This window comes from Pavona decussata, unplaced genomic scaffold, assembly GCF_977016875.1.
Source record: "Pavona decussata unplaced genomic scaffold, jaPavDecu1.1 SCAFFOLD_143, whole genome shotgun sequence".
In the NCBI taxonomy this organism is placed as follows: domain Eukaryota; kingdom Metazoa; phylum Cnidaria; class Anthozoa; order Scleractinia; family Agariciidae; genus Pavona; species Pavona decussata.
In genome coordinates, this window is record NW_028145556.1 from 2,584,675 (window position 1) to 2,598,097 (window position 13,423).

Sequence of the window (13,423 nt, forward strand, 5' to 3'; positions counted from 1 at the left end):
AAGAAGAAATCAAGAGATGTAGTAATATTCTTCAGGTATAAAAACGATTTAAGGCGATTCTTAAATTCGTTAAAAGATTCAATTTTTCTTATATTATCGATATATTAAATGTAATGGCAGACTATTCCATGATTTAGCTACTCTAAAAAAAAAATTTAAAACATTGGTTCTTGCATATCGAATTTTGAACAGGTAATTAGCATACCTGAGATTATCTTTATTAGAACTGTCAGCTGTCACAAGATAAATAGACAGATCCAAGTCGTAAAGGCCCATCATGAACTTAAAAAAAAACTAAGCCCATAAAAAGCTTCCTCGAGGCCAAGGACTAAAGTCTCTCTCCATATATAAGGCCTATCCTTTATAATCAGTTTTGTAGCTCTTCGCTGAACTCTTTCAATTGTGTCAATCAAAAACTGTGGATGTGGGGACCAGACCTGCCAGGCAACTGAATTCAATATGTGGTTTGACTAGATGAATGTGTAATTTAAGAAGTACTAAGGGTTGGCCGGGGTACAAGTGCCGCAAGCTCTCTTCAGTCAAACGTAGGACTTTATTTGCGGTGTTTACTTTGGCCATGATATTTTTATGCCAGGACAGGTGTGACTTACTGACACTCCTAAATATTTTTCTTCTGTTGACAATAGAATACGCTCGGTTTCAAGGCTGTAAGAGGTTAGTAATCTGTTTCTTTTATTCGTGAGACAGAGATGTTTACATTTCTTGGTGTTAAACTTCATATCCCAGGTCTCACTCCATTTATGTAAGATAAACAGGTCTTGTTGCAGTATATCTCGGTCCATTTAACCTCGTTTAACTCTACTGCATTTCGCGCCATCAGTGGAGAGGGGTAATGAAGTATTATGAGATATCTCAGATCCGATGTCGTTAATAACAAAATAGGACCGATTATTCAGATTATTGAACCTTGTGGGACACCGGAAGATACTTTTTTCCAATCTGAGGAGATGCCGTTGATAGACACTCTGTGGCGTCTATCAGTGAGGTAATCACCTATCCACTGAGTGCAGCAAAGGGTTACGAAAACCTTAATACCCCAGTTTGTATAGAAGCTTTTCGTGGCGTACTCGATCAAAAGCCTTTTCCATATCCAGGTAGATGTTCAATTTGTTCTCCAGCGTCTAATGAGGTTGCCAAATTGTGTACATAATGGAGTAGCTGCGTAACGCAGGATCTATGCTTTCTAAAACCATGCTGTGAGGAACTTAGATATTGTTCAACCATTGTAAGAATTCTGGAGTGAACACATCTCTCACGAACTTTGGATAAAATAGGTAGGAGGGCAATGCCTCTATAATTGGTGACAACATCCTTCTGATCTGAGTTGAAAACAGGAGTAAGATTTGATCGCGACAATAGCTTAATGAAGAATGGCAATATGATTTAATGCTTTACTCCTTACACAGTTTCCACTACACTAGGAGTTTAAATAAATATGACAATAAATAAATCAATAAATATGCATCAATACAAGCCAGCAAAATACAATTATTTACACGACTGTATCCTAAAGAAAAAAATTTATTAGCTATCATGATCATTTCAAATCTCGATGACAAACACCTTTTATGACATTAAGATGTAGAACTGCTTTACATGTTAATTGCCTTGTGAAAGTCTGACATGGACAGAAAGCAACTGGATATTAAAGCTAAAAATCGTTCTCTGGTCAATAAGCTTTCGGACACCAGACTGCAGCCTTTGACAAATGACTAAAAAGTACGCGAATGCATGAATGTAGTAAGCATAAGAAAGTGCGAAAAATTAGCGGAAAAATATACTAATTACGAGTAGCTATTTGTTCCGCATAAAACATGGGCACCCCAAATAGTGAAATGCAGATAGGTGTTTTATCCTAAATTAACCTACAGTAATTAAAATAAAGCCCGCTGATTGGTTGAATATTTAAAAACGTCAAAAATAAGCTTTAAAATGATTTTGTTTCGTATTGAAAGTCTAAAAGCAAGTAGTTTCCAGCACTATAAGCAGAGAGCCGTGTTTGAAAAGGTATAAATGGCCTTTCAGTCGCATTGAAATGCTGCTTACAAATTCAAATTTTGCGCTCTCAGTTCAATTATAGCCAATCAACTGGGAGCCGGATTTTTTTATATGCAAAAGGGTAGTCTGGGAAATACCCGATAAATTTCAATGAAAGCTCAGAATCCATAATGCATCGATCGTACAGTGAAGACTTGAGATGGCGGGCAATATGGATTCTGAGCTTTTATTGCCATGAAATTGTCGCGTGCGCTTTTACACTTTTTTGGACAACCTTTGTCGAAACAGCTGTATAATTATCGCCTTGATCTACAACGGCAGTTCATGCATCACACTGGCCTTCTGCTTTTTTTGCCTGTCTATCAGTACGCGGAAAGTTACTTAATCATTAGTAATGGCAGTATGCCTCGACTCGAGAGATTTTCGCACTCGTTGGTCACCTTTATCAATCACACTTGCGTTTTTAAAGTCAATTGAGTGATTGTTAGTTGACGCATGCACGCATGATAAGTAATCACGTTGGATCCATAGTGGCAGTTCTAATCAATCAATCAATCAATCAATCAATCAATCAATCAATCAATCAATCAACCAAGCAAGCAAGCAAGCAAGCAAGCAAGCAAGCAAGCAAGCAAGCAAGCAAGCAAGCAAGCAAGCAAGCAATCAATCAATCAATCAATCAATCAATCAATCAATCCTTTATTACAATATTTACAAAAAGTTGAAGTACTGTACGGTTCCCACCCGAAAATACCGAAGCAGATCGAGTCGGGTGCGAGCAAAAAGATAAATACACCAAGACTTTCAAAAGCGGAAAAAGGAAAAGAAAATTCGAGTCTGAAGTCATCTCAATACCAGTTTCTCCGATGTAACTCCATGAGCAACCTCGTTTCCATGGTTTCTCCCTTGTAAATTGGAAGAACCCTGCATGGGAACGAGGTTGACTCCATGAGCAGTCTTCATAAGGGTTTAGTCTAAAGCCTAGTGACCGGGTGGTCTGTACTTCGGTGAAGGAAATTTTTTTTTGTAGAGTTCTGTGAGGTTTTGTAACGACTCAAATACCGTTCCGGCGTTCGGTTACGAATTAACCTTCGCTATAGATGCCCCAATAGAATTAATGACTCTCGTTTTGGGTAGAACATTATTCCACAGGAGAGCATTAAATTGGTTTGTAAGCAGTAAGGGACGAGTTGGTACAACGAATTGAATTAGTTTTTGAAGCCTTTAGTTTCTTTCGTGCAGGCTGAGGAGCAAGCCCAGACAGATAAGGAAAACGCTAGAGCAGCTGGAATCATCAGGCTTGGTTTTATTATCACCCTCACCGCGCGGTTTAGTAACTTTTGTAATCTGTCTCTTCCGTCCATACCGGAGCAAAACAGTAAAAAAAACTGAAGGGATCGATAAATCTTCATAGCTGTCTCCTCGCAATGAAAAGGTGTCATTCGCTTGAGTGTGCCAATTGCTAATGAGATTTTCGTCAGAATGCTTACAACAGGTCAAGTGTTTATCAATACTGGTAAATCGTTAACAGTGGTTAATATCCCTTATTTTTGAAAACTCATGATCATTGAATACACACAATTCTAAAGTTGTTATTGCCTTAGCGCCCATGGGATATCAGCCACTATGTACCATGCTCGACAAATAGCGACCATTAATTAACACTGAAGAAATCAACAAGATGTGATTCATTTTGGTTGTTTAAACAATTTTTCCACTCGCGATTATTGGATTCGAGATATGTTTATAGCCAACTCGGCGCTACTCAAGTCTTAACTTGCGCCTCGTTTTTCAATCTATCATCTTGACAGTAAAAAATGCATGACAGCCGAGGTGGCCTCTCTTATAAGCTGGTTTCTTGAAGTCTCCTCGCCATTACCTTGACCGCTTGTGAAGTTAAATAATTTTTTTTAGTAAGGCAAATGAATGATGATGATGATGATAATGATATCGAACGCGTACTCGTGGAATAATTATTAAATATAAATAAAAAAATAATGGTCTCTGTTACCTTGTGAACACCACATGTAACTGCGCGTGCGCAAGACAAACGCCCGTTTACTAAAGATTGCTGACTGCGATCAGCAGGATGCGAATCAAACCAGTATAGCAAAGACGTTTATGTATGTCGCGATCAATAGTATCCGGAAGGCCTTCTTTAAATCGATAAATATAACTTCATTATCATCAGGCTGTTGCTAAAGGAAAACTCACAAAGTGCTGTGAAGTAATGTGAACCCGACTGTCAATTCGTTAAAATTGAGGTATGCATATAAAGCTTGCTATGAACAATTTTTCGAAAATCCAGTTAGCAGCTGGTGACAAAAGGATTGATGAAATCTGCAATTTCGTCCCAAGCCGCGGCTAGGGAATGTAAGCTGGTTAACTTTTATGAGATCCTCTTCAAATGTTTTTCCTAAGATCACTTTAAAGGAGGAGAGAAGAGTATCTTAGCTCCACAGAACCATCAATGATGGTCGGCCAAAACAGAAGTTAGAGTACTTCGAGTTAAAAGCAAACTGTTTTGGTATCCATCTATTGATTTTTAACTTTTTAATCGCCTTAATTGTCTCACTTTCCTCAAATAAAGCCATTCATGCTACCTTTTCTTAATTATAAACATCCTAAAAATCATAACAAATTTGAAAGAATTAAGGAGTAAAATCCAGTTCAATACAACTGTGAGGAAATTAGAAAGCCATAGCATTTCACCGGAATCCCTCGCCCTCCCTCCCTTATCACAAAAGTAACACAATTTTGGATAACGACAATGTAACGCATATTTCTAAAACGTCCCCTCGCATTTGATGGTGGGCCGGTACCCCTATTCGCTGCATGTCCATTGGTCTGGTCCATGGACTCTTTTCCAGAATATAACGGGTTACCGACGCTGGTTACTTCAAGAGGTTTTTTCAAATATCTAACAAACAAACAAACAAACAAACAAGTCAATTTTCAATCTTTCATGCCTTTTTATGTTCCTTACTCAAAACCTTGGATAATGACCACCGTCTTTGGCAACTGCAAAAATCACAACCATTTCAACACGCGAGGGGCCATGATCACGTGTTCACCACGTGACAAAAAATTCCACAAGTCTAGTCAGTACCTCAGCCCGCACAAGTACTTAGACGGCGTAGTTCATGTGTTATTCCGGATGAGAAATTTTCACTACAAACTGCACCACGCGAAAGACACACACTACCTGTGATCTTGACAAGATTACTCGTGACAAGCGGAAAACAAATAAAAGAGTTACGCCATGCAAAGGAATTTTAAGTTTTTGACACGAAGCTATGCTAAAAAATCTACAGAATCTATGCTTCTACAAAGGCAAGGTAAAACACCGGACATGAAATACGATTATTGCGCATATACTTAAAGGGGCAGTGTCACCGATTTTTTGTGTTACTTTGAATAGCCAAAAAACATATTTGAATCGATGGAATCGTCAAAATAATGGTTCAGTTTTGTTAACAATAACCCTAATAATGCACAGAAACTAGTATTAATTATCTTTTGCTAGGGATGGCTAGGATGGAAATTAAGCGGATTGCAACTTGAAAAAATTGGCCAGTTTTTTCAAGTTCCTCCTGTGTATTGTGGAGAAGTCGTCAAAAAACTGCTTATAGTTTGTTCTTCCCCGGATAAATCCCTTGATATTTCCTTCTTGGTGCTCTAACAGCAATTTCGTGTTAGAAAAAAAGGTTCTTTATCAAATATTTGAGCCATTTTGACAAAAATATAGCAAAATCGCCGTGACCGAGTGTCCCTTTAAATGTAGAGAAAAAGTGGCGAGGAGACCTGAAAGAAACTACAAAGCTTATACAGTGTGTTTGTGATTAGGCCTTCTCAAACTAAGTATATTTGTAGTACGATTACAATTAATTACATCATTGGCGAGATCATCACATGTTATGAAGTCGATAATCAAATAAACTAAAAATTATGTAATGTTTAAAACACGAGCACCAGAGTTTTATTTATTATATGTGATTAGACCTCCTCAAACTAAATATATTTGTAGTACGATTACAATTAATTACATGGCGAGATAATCACATGTCATGAAGTCGATAGTCAAATAAAATAAAAATTATGTAATGTTTAAAACACGGCACCAGTGTTTTATTTCTTATATGTGATTAGGCCTCCTCAAACTAAATATATTTGTAGTACGATTACAATTAATTACATGGCGAGATAATCACATGCTATGAAGTCGATAGCCAAATAAACTAAAAATTATGTAATGTTTAAAACACGAGCACCAGTGTTTTATTTATTACATGTGATTAGACCTCCTCAAACTAAATATATTTGTAGTACGATTACAATTAATTACATGGCAAGATACTAGTCACATGTCATGAAGCAAGAGACATGAAGTCGATAGCCAAATAAACTAAAAATTATGTTATGTTTAAAACACGGCACCAGTGTTTTATTTATTACATGTGATTAGGCCTCCCCAAACTAAATATATTTTTTAGTACGATTACAATTAATTACTTGGCGAGATAATCACATGTTACGATAGCCAAATAAACTAAAAATTCTGTAATGTTTAAAACACGAGCACCAGTGTTTTATTCATTACATGTGATTAGGCCTCCTTAAACTAAATATATTTGTAGTACGATTACAATTAATTACATGGCGAGATAATCACATGCTATGAAGTCGATAATCAAATAAAATAAAAATTATGTAATGTTTAAAACACGGGCACCAGTGTTTTATTTCTTACATGTGATTAGGCCTCCCCAAACTAAATATATTTTTTAGTACGATTACAATTAATTACCTGGCGAGATAATCACATGCTATGAAGTCGATAGCCAAATAAACTAAAAATTATGTAATGTTTAAAACACGAGCACCAGTGTTTTATTTATTTCATGTGATTAGACCTCCTTAAACTAAATATATTTGTAGTGCGATTACAATTAATTACATGGCGAGATAATCACATGCTATGGAGTCGATAATCAAATAAAATAAAAATTATGTAATGTTTAAAACACGAGCACCAGTGTTTTATTTATTACATGTGATTAGGCCTCCTCAAACTAAATATATTTGTAGTACGATTACAATTAATTACATGGCGAGATAATCACATGCTATGAAGCCTATAATCAAATAAAATAAAAAATTATGTAATGTTTAAAACACGGGCACCAGTGTTTTATTAATTACATGTGATTAGGCCTCCTTAAACTAAATATATTTGTAGTACGATTACAATTAATTACATGGCGAGATAATCACATGCTATGAAGTCGATAATCAAATCAAATAAAAATTATGTAATGTTTAAAACACGGGCACCAGTGTTTTATTTATTACATGTGATTAGGCCTCCTCAAACTAAATATATTTGTAGTACGATTACAATTAATTACATGGCGAGATAATCACATGTTATGAAGTCAGTGATAATCAAATCAAATAAAAAATTATGTAATGTTTAAAACACGAGCACCAGTGTTTTATTTATTACATGTGATTAGGCCTCCTCAAACTAAATATATTTGTAGTACGATTACAATTAATTACATGGCGAGATAATCACATGCTATGGAGTCGATAGCCAAATAAACTAAAAATTATGTTATGTTTAAAACACGGGCACCAGTGTTTTATTTATTTCATGTGATTAGACCTCCTCAAACTAAATATATTTGTAGTACGATTACAATTAATAACATGGCGAGATAATCACATGTCATGAAGCAAGAGACTATGAGGTAAGAGAGCCAATCCCTGTGCCCCATGATAATTATTTTCAATCATTTTCTAGTTCGCGCCCTGCTATTTTGGGAAATTATAATCCGCCATTGAGTTTAAAATTAAATGACGTCTCTCTAACTGACCAATAAGATGTTGACATTAAAATAGCAACACAAACAAAAATAGGTTGAAAAAAATTTTCATAGGAAGAGGGGCATGTATGGGGGATTCGCTCTCTTACCTCATAGTCTCTTGCATGAAGTCGATAGCCAAATAAACTAAAAATTATGTAATGTTTAAAACACGGCACCAGTGTTTTATTTATTACTTGTGATTAGGCCTCCCCAAACTAAATATATTTTTTAGTACGATTACAATTAATTACTTGGCGAGATAATCACATGTTACGATAGCCAAATAAACTAAAAATTCTGTAATGTTTAAAACTCGAGTACTAGTGTTTTATTTATTATATATGATTAGGCCTCCTCAAACTAAATATGTTTGTAGTACGATTACAATTAATTACATGGCGAGATAATCACATGTCATGAAGTCGATAGCCAAATAAACTAAAAATTATGTAATGTTTAAAACACGAACACCAGTGTTTTATTTATTATACGTGATTAGGCCTCCTCAAACTAAATATATTTGTAGTACGATTACAATCAATTACATGGCGAGATAATCACATGTTATGAAGCCTATAATCAAATGAAATAAAAATTATGTAATGTTTAAAACACGGGCACCAGTGTTTTATTTCTTATATGTGATTAGCCCTCCTCAAACTAAATATATTTACATGGCGAGATAATCACATGTTATGAAGCCTATAATCAAATGAAATAAAAATTATGTAATGCTTAAAACACGAGCACCAGTGTTTTATTTCTTATATGTGATTAGGCCTCCTCAAACTAAATACACTCGATTGCAAAAATGTTGACACCTAAAAAGCATAAACCGTGAACAATCGATGAGACCCAACGGATTTGTGGGTTGTGTTTAAACAATAACCTCATTTCCATAACTCAATAATTACCATTCTCATTCTTTGCAATAAAAAATACAGTGCTGACTTAATTCTTCTGATTTATTTTCTACCAAATATTGCTTAAGTTCATTGCCTGCTTTGAACTTAGGCAAATCGCGAATTGTATTTCACTCAAATTGGCCCTTGTTAGAAAAATGCAGATGGCGAGTAGCGAACTCTTCGAGTACTTCGTATTAAATTTTGCGCTAGCCGGGAATCTCTCTTTTATTTAAAATAGGATACGTTGTTCTGCGCCAAGTAATAGCTAATAATCTGGCTGACACCTCCAAAACGGAACAATAGTTACAGGCTGAACTCAGTTGAAAAAGGCTGAAGCCAGAGGTGAGGATGTTTCAACATTTTTGTTTTAACAATATCATAACTGATTTATCATTTATATGTGTATAAAAAAACAATAACTTCAAAAAAAGGATTAACGAAATTTCAAGCAATCGAGCGCATGTTAACGAGAATGCGAGCATGCGAGCAGTTGCAAAAATAAATTGAATGAAATCATTCGATACCCTTTATACCCATAAAGCCACTGGGTCTCATCGTTCACGGTTTATGCTTTTTAGGTGTCAACGTTTTTGCAATTGAAGTACGATTACAATTAATTACATGGCGAGATAATCACATGTTATGAAGTCGATAGCTAAATAAACTAAAAATTATGTAATGTTTAAAACACGAGCTCCAGTGTTTTATTGGGATTTAAAACCACGAGGCGCAGCCGAGCGGTTTTAGACCCGATAAAACACGTGCTGCGCGGTTTTTTGAACAACTTCGAAAACATTCCTGGAAAAGCGTGTGTCAAGAGAGCTCATAACAATGATGTTTCTGTGAACGTTGTTGGAAATTAGCATACGAGAAAAACATTAAACACCGTATACTAACAAGGAGAGGGTTTTATCGGGCTTTGAAACCAATGCACGTGATGTTTTATCGACCATTTGATAGGTCAATGGGCTTATGAATTATTTTGAGTTTTTGAATACATGTTTATTATATAAACACCAGTTAAATACCAAGTGAGCTTTCGCGCGACAACGTGATATCTTCACACGTGAAGATAACACGTTATTTTCACACGTGAAAATAACACCGTTACTATGGTTACATAATAAATCGCGCCTTTCGCAGCGAAAATGAAATTGTTTGGTATTTCATTGGTGTTTATATAATAAATAGAATCGTGTTGAAAAATATTTCACTCGTTCGCTGCGCTCACTCGTGAAATATTTTTCAACACTCGAAGAGAAATTTCGTATCTCCGCGCGTCCATGTAATATCCTCTATATATACATCACAAATGAAAATGTGAATAGTGAATGGGCTTGTTGAATACTTAGAATGAAACAACTGAGGAATAAAGAAACCGCGAGACTGTAGGCGTCGCGGAGCATGAAACTAGTGACTCTCCGTACGCCGGTCGGAGACCAGTCGACAAACAAACAAACAGTTCCAAACCCACCACAGTTTCAGAACATTTTCTTTTTAACGACCATAACGCTTTTGACATGCTACTAATTCCTCTCGAACTCATCAAATCTATTCGTGACGGTGTACGCAAAGCTAGAGAGGCATACCTCATCGACAGAGGTCAATATTGATATTAATAGGAGAGATGAGACATGAACGTTTTTCCCGTCTTTCATCTTCCTAAGTTATGTAATTAACTCATTGTTACGTATTTTGTTTTCGTCTACCACGTTGTAACGTTAGCTTATTTGCTTATACCTATTTACCAGTTGTATTTTCAAATTTCAAATTGTAACGTTTTTGTTTATGTAACTTTGGCCTTTTTTCAGGTATCTATTGTAACTGTTTAAAATTGTAACGTATCTTGCCACAGGGTCAGTCTCAAACATACCCTGAAGAAGAAAGGCCGTGCCTTTCGAAATATTGGAAAATATACTTCCCTGACCGTGAAATTAGCCTTGCTCTTTTTTTAGATTATTTACTTTACAATTTTTTTGCTCATTAGATCCTTCACTACAGGATCCGGTACTTTTATTTTGTCACGGTGGTCCTTGCAAACGCAGTTTATCACTGGTTTTTACTGATGGATTCTAGAGATCGGGTCTGTAGATGGGCATTTTAATACTAATAAAATCTGCAATTCCACAGCGACAAACCGATGAGTGGTGCCGCATCACTAGTAGACTTGGATCAGCAAATTATTTCAAATACAAAATACTGACGGCAGACTGATCCCGAAGTATTAGGTATTCGTGTAGATTATAATACTATATAAAATTAAAATTTTAGAGGCCATGTGTGAAAAAAGGTAACGGAACATTGCATATTTTGGTCTGAAATAGTAGGGTTAGGCTTTGGAGAAATGAGCCGCGCACACCCACCAAAAAATCCCGAGGAGAAAATCTAGATGAAAGCAGGAGCCATAATCAGGGCTCCCGATGAAAGTTTACATTTTCACGGACAATAATCACGTCTTAAAATGGGAATTCGCCAAGAGCACTATTTGGGCATGCGTGAACTTTAGAGAAGACATTTTGTTTGCTAAAAGTTTGATGCGAACTACTTGGATGAAATTTACAACCTCGAGTGTCTTTAAAGACACAAACAGCAATATTTCGGTTTATAAAACTATTTCAAAGAATGTTTTCTTTGAACTGCGTTTCTGTTGCTACTCTGGGGCAACTCCAGGGCTCTAATTTGAGCTGTGTTGTTGACTTGATTGCTGTTTTGCATGGGTTTGCGTCAGCTCAAGCTCACATTACTTCTCAGTAAACCTCGCGTCATTAGTACGAGCTGCGAGCTTAAAACGCTAGAGAGACACCTCAGCAAAGCCAAATTTAGGGCTGTTTTTAACGAGTTATATTGTTGCTATGGTAACCTATAAGGTCGAGAAAACAACCATAACTTGTTCTCCAATAACAAGGCTTTTTGATATCATTGGTATAGTGTCCTTCGATAAAGAGTGCTAGTAACGATCGATCAAATTATAACTCAAGGGAAGTGTTGGAAACTGTTGTAAGCCACCTTAACACTGTTTTAGTATTTTGATTTTCCTTTCTGTGGCAAGTGAAAACCATTGGCTGGTCAGGTGTAAAATATCTATCACAGGGACGTTTTCGTTGCGTTTGTGAGAAGATAAGGACAAAACAAATAAGATGTTCTGTAAGTTACAATTGTCTGAAATGTTGGCTTGGCTCCAACTTGGAAAAGGTGATGTCCAGTATCAGTCATGCAAAATTCAAATTAGGGACGCAGAGAATCTATGGGTGAATTGCTATGATTTCTGGGTTATCTATTTTGTATTTTGTAGAACGTTGATAAAGCATTGCGCGTTTGTAGGTTAGATAATAACCTTTGAAATTGTATACTCTCTGGAAGGATGTATAAGAAGTAAGAAATATAACTGATTTTGAGAAAATTCAGTGACCAATTAGTGTAAATTTTGTAAATTAAAATTACCAAAATTGCCAGCATTAACTTCGCTTCATGTGTTGCCGTGGCAATCTAAATAAGTATTATGGGCTACTATTCCGTCCATTATGGTTCAATATTTTAAAGGTGCTTTCAAGTGGTATATATCAGCGAGTAAATTTAAAAGCTCTCAATTCTATATGACTGAAAAAATAAATAGTCTGCATGGAGGAAACCTAGGTTAATTAAGCCATGGTTTAAGGACGGTGTCTACTAATACCGAAGCACTTTTCGCGTTTTATCACTGTGCGGGAAAAGTAGATCTTAGCAAAGGCGATTGAAATCCAAAAAGGAAATTGGTGGTAACCACGCAATCTTTTAAAGAGATAAATAAGCAACAATTATTTTTAAAAGCAGTAAAATACAAAGCAATGTATGCATGGCGTTTTTTTTTTTTTCAAAATTGAAGCTTTATTATCTCTGAAAAATGCATGGTTATCCCAAACTTTCTTTTTGGAAACAAAGACCACATGTTAAGTTCTGCTTTCTCCGCATAGTTTTAAACCGCGCAAAAATATCCCTGTACTGTATTAGTAGGCACCACCCATAGGAAACCCGCGTATCTCGAGATGCGCAGATAGTATGCGCAGTAACAAAAGTAAATAAAGTAAATAAGCAAGTTTTATTGTCAGTCCTAGGTGCACTCGAGAACGAAGAGAAAATCTCTACGGGGTGTAATCACCGCCTTATGTCATGTGAAAAATTTCTGTCGATGGTCTCGCAGGGTTTTTTATCCGTGGCGACGCGCTAGCTTGAAAAAGAAGTCGAGAAAGAACGAGTTTCTGAAAGTGCCATCGGGTTTCCTCCAAACTCAAATGTCGATCATAAATGCATTAAATGTGGTGTCAAGATGCTAACATCCGGTGAAATTAGCTGTAAATCGTTTGTGAAGAAATGACCTTCTTATCTTCACACTCCTTTCAATGTCCTTTGTGTTGTTGTTTTTTTTTTCGCTCATTTAACTCAGCAATCGAACTTCAGCCAACAAAATGGAACGCCGGAACAAGATAGCTGAAGATAGTGGACTATGAACAGTGTATGTTTGTGTTTGAGAGACTAAGTTGCCTTAGCTTATTCAGCTTCGCTAGAGCACAATCGGAGAGTACTTATTGAATGACTTAATAACATGAACTACAGATTTGTCTGTGGGTATTAATATACGTAAGATAGCCAGTA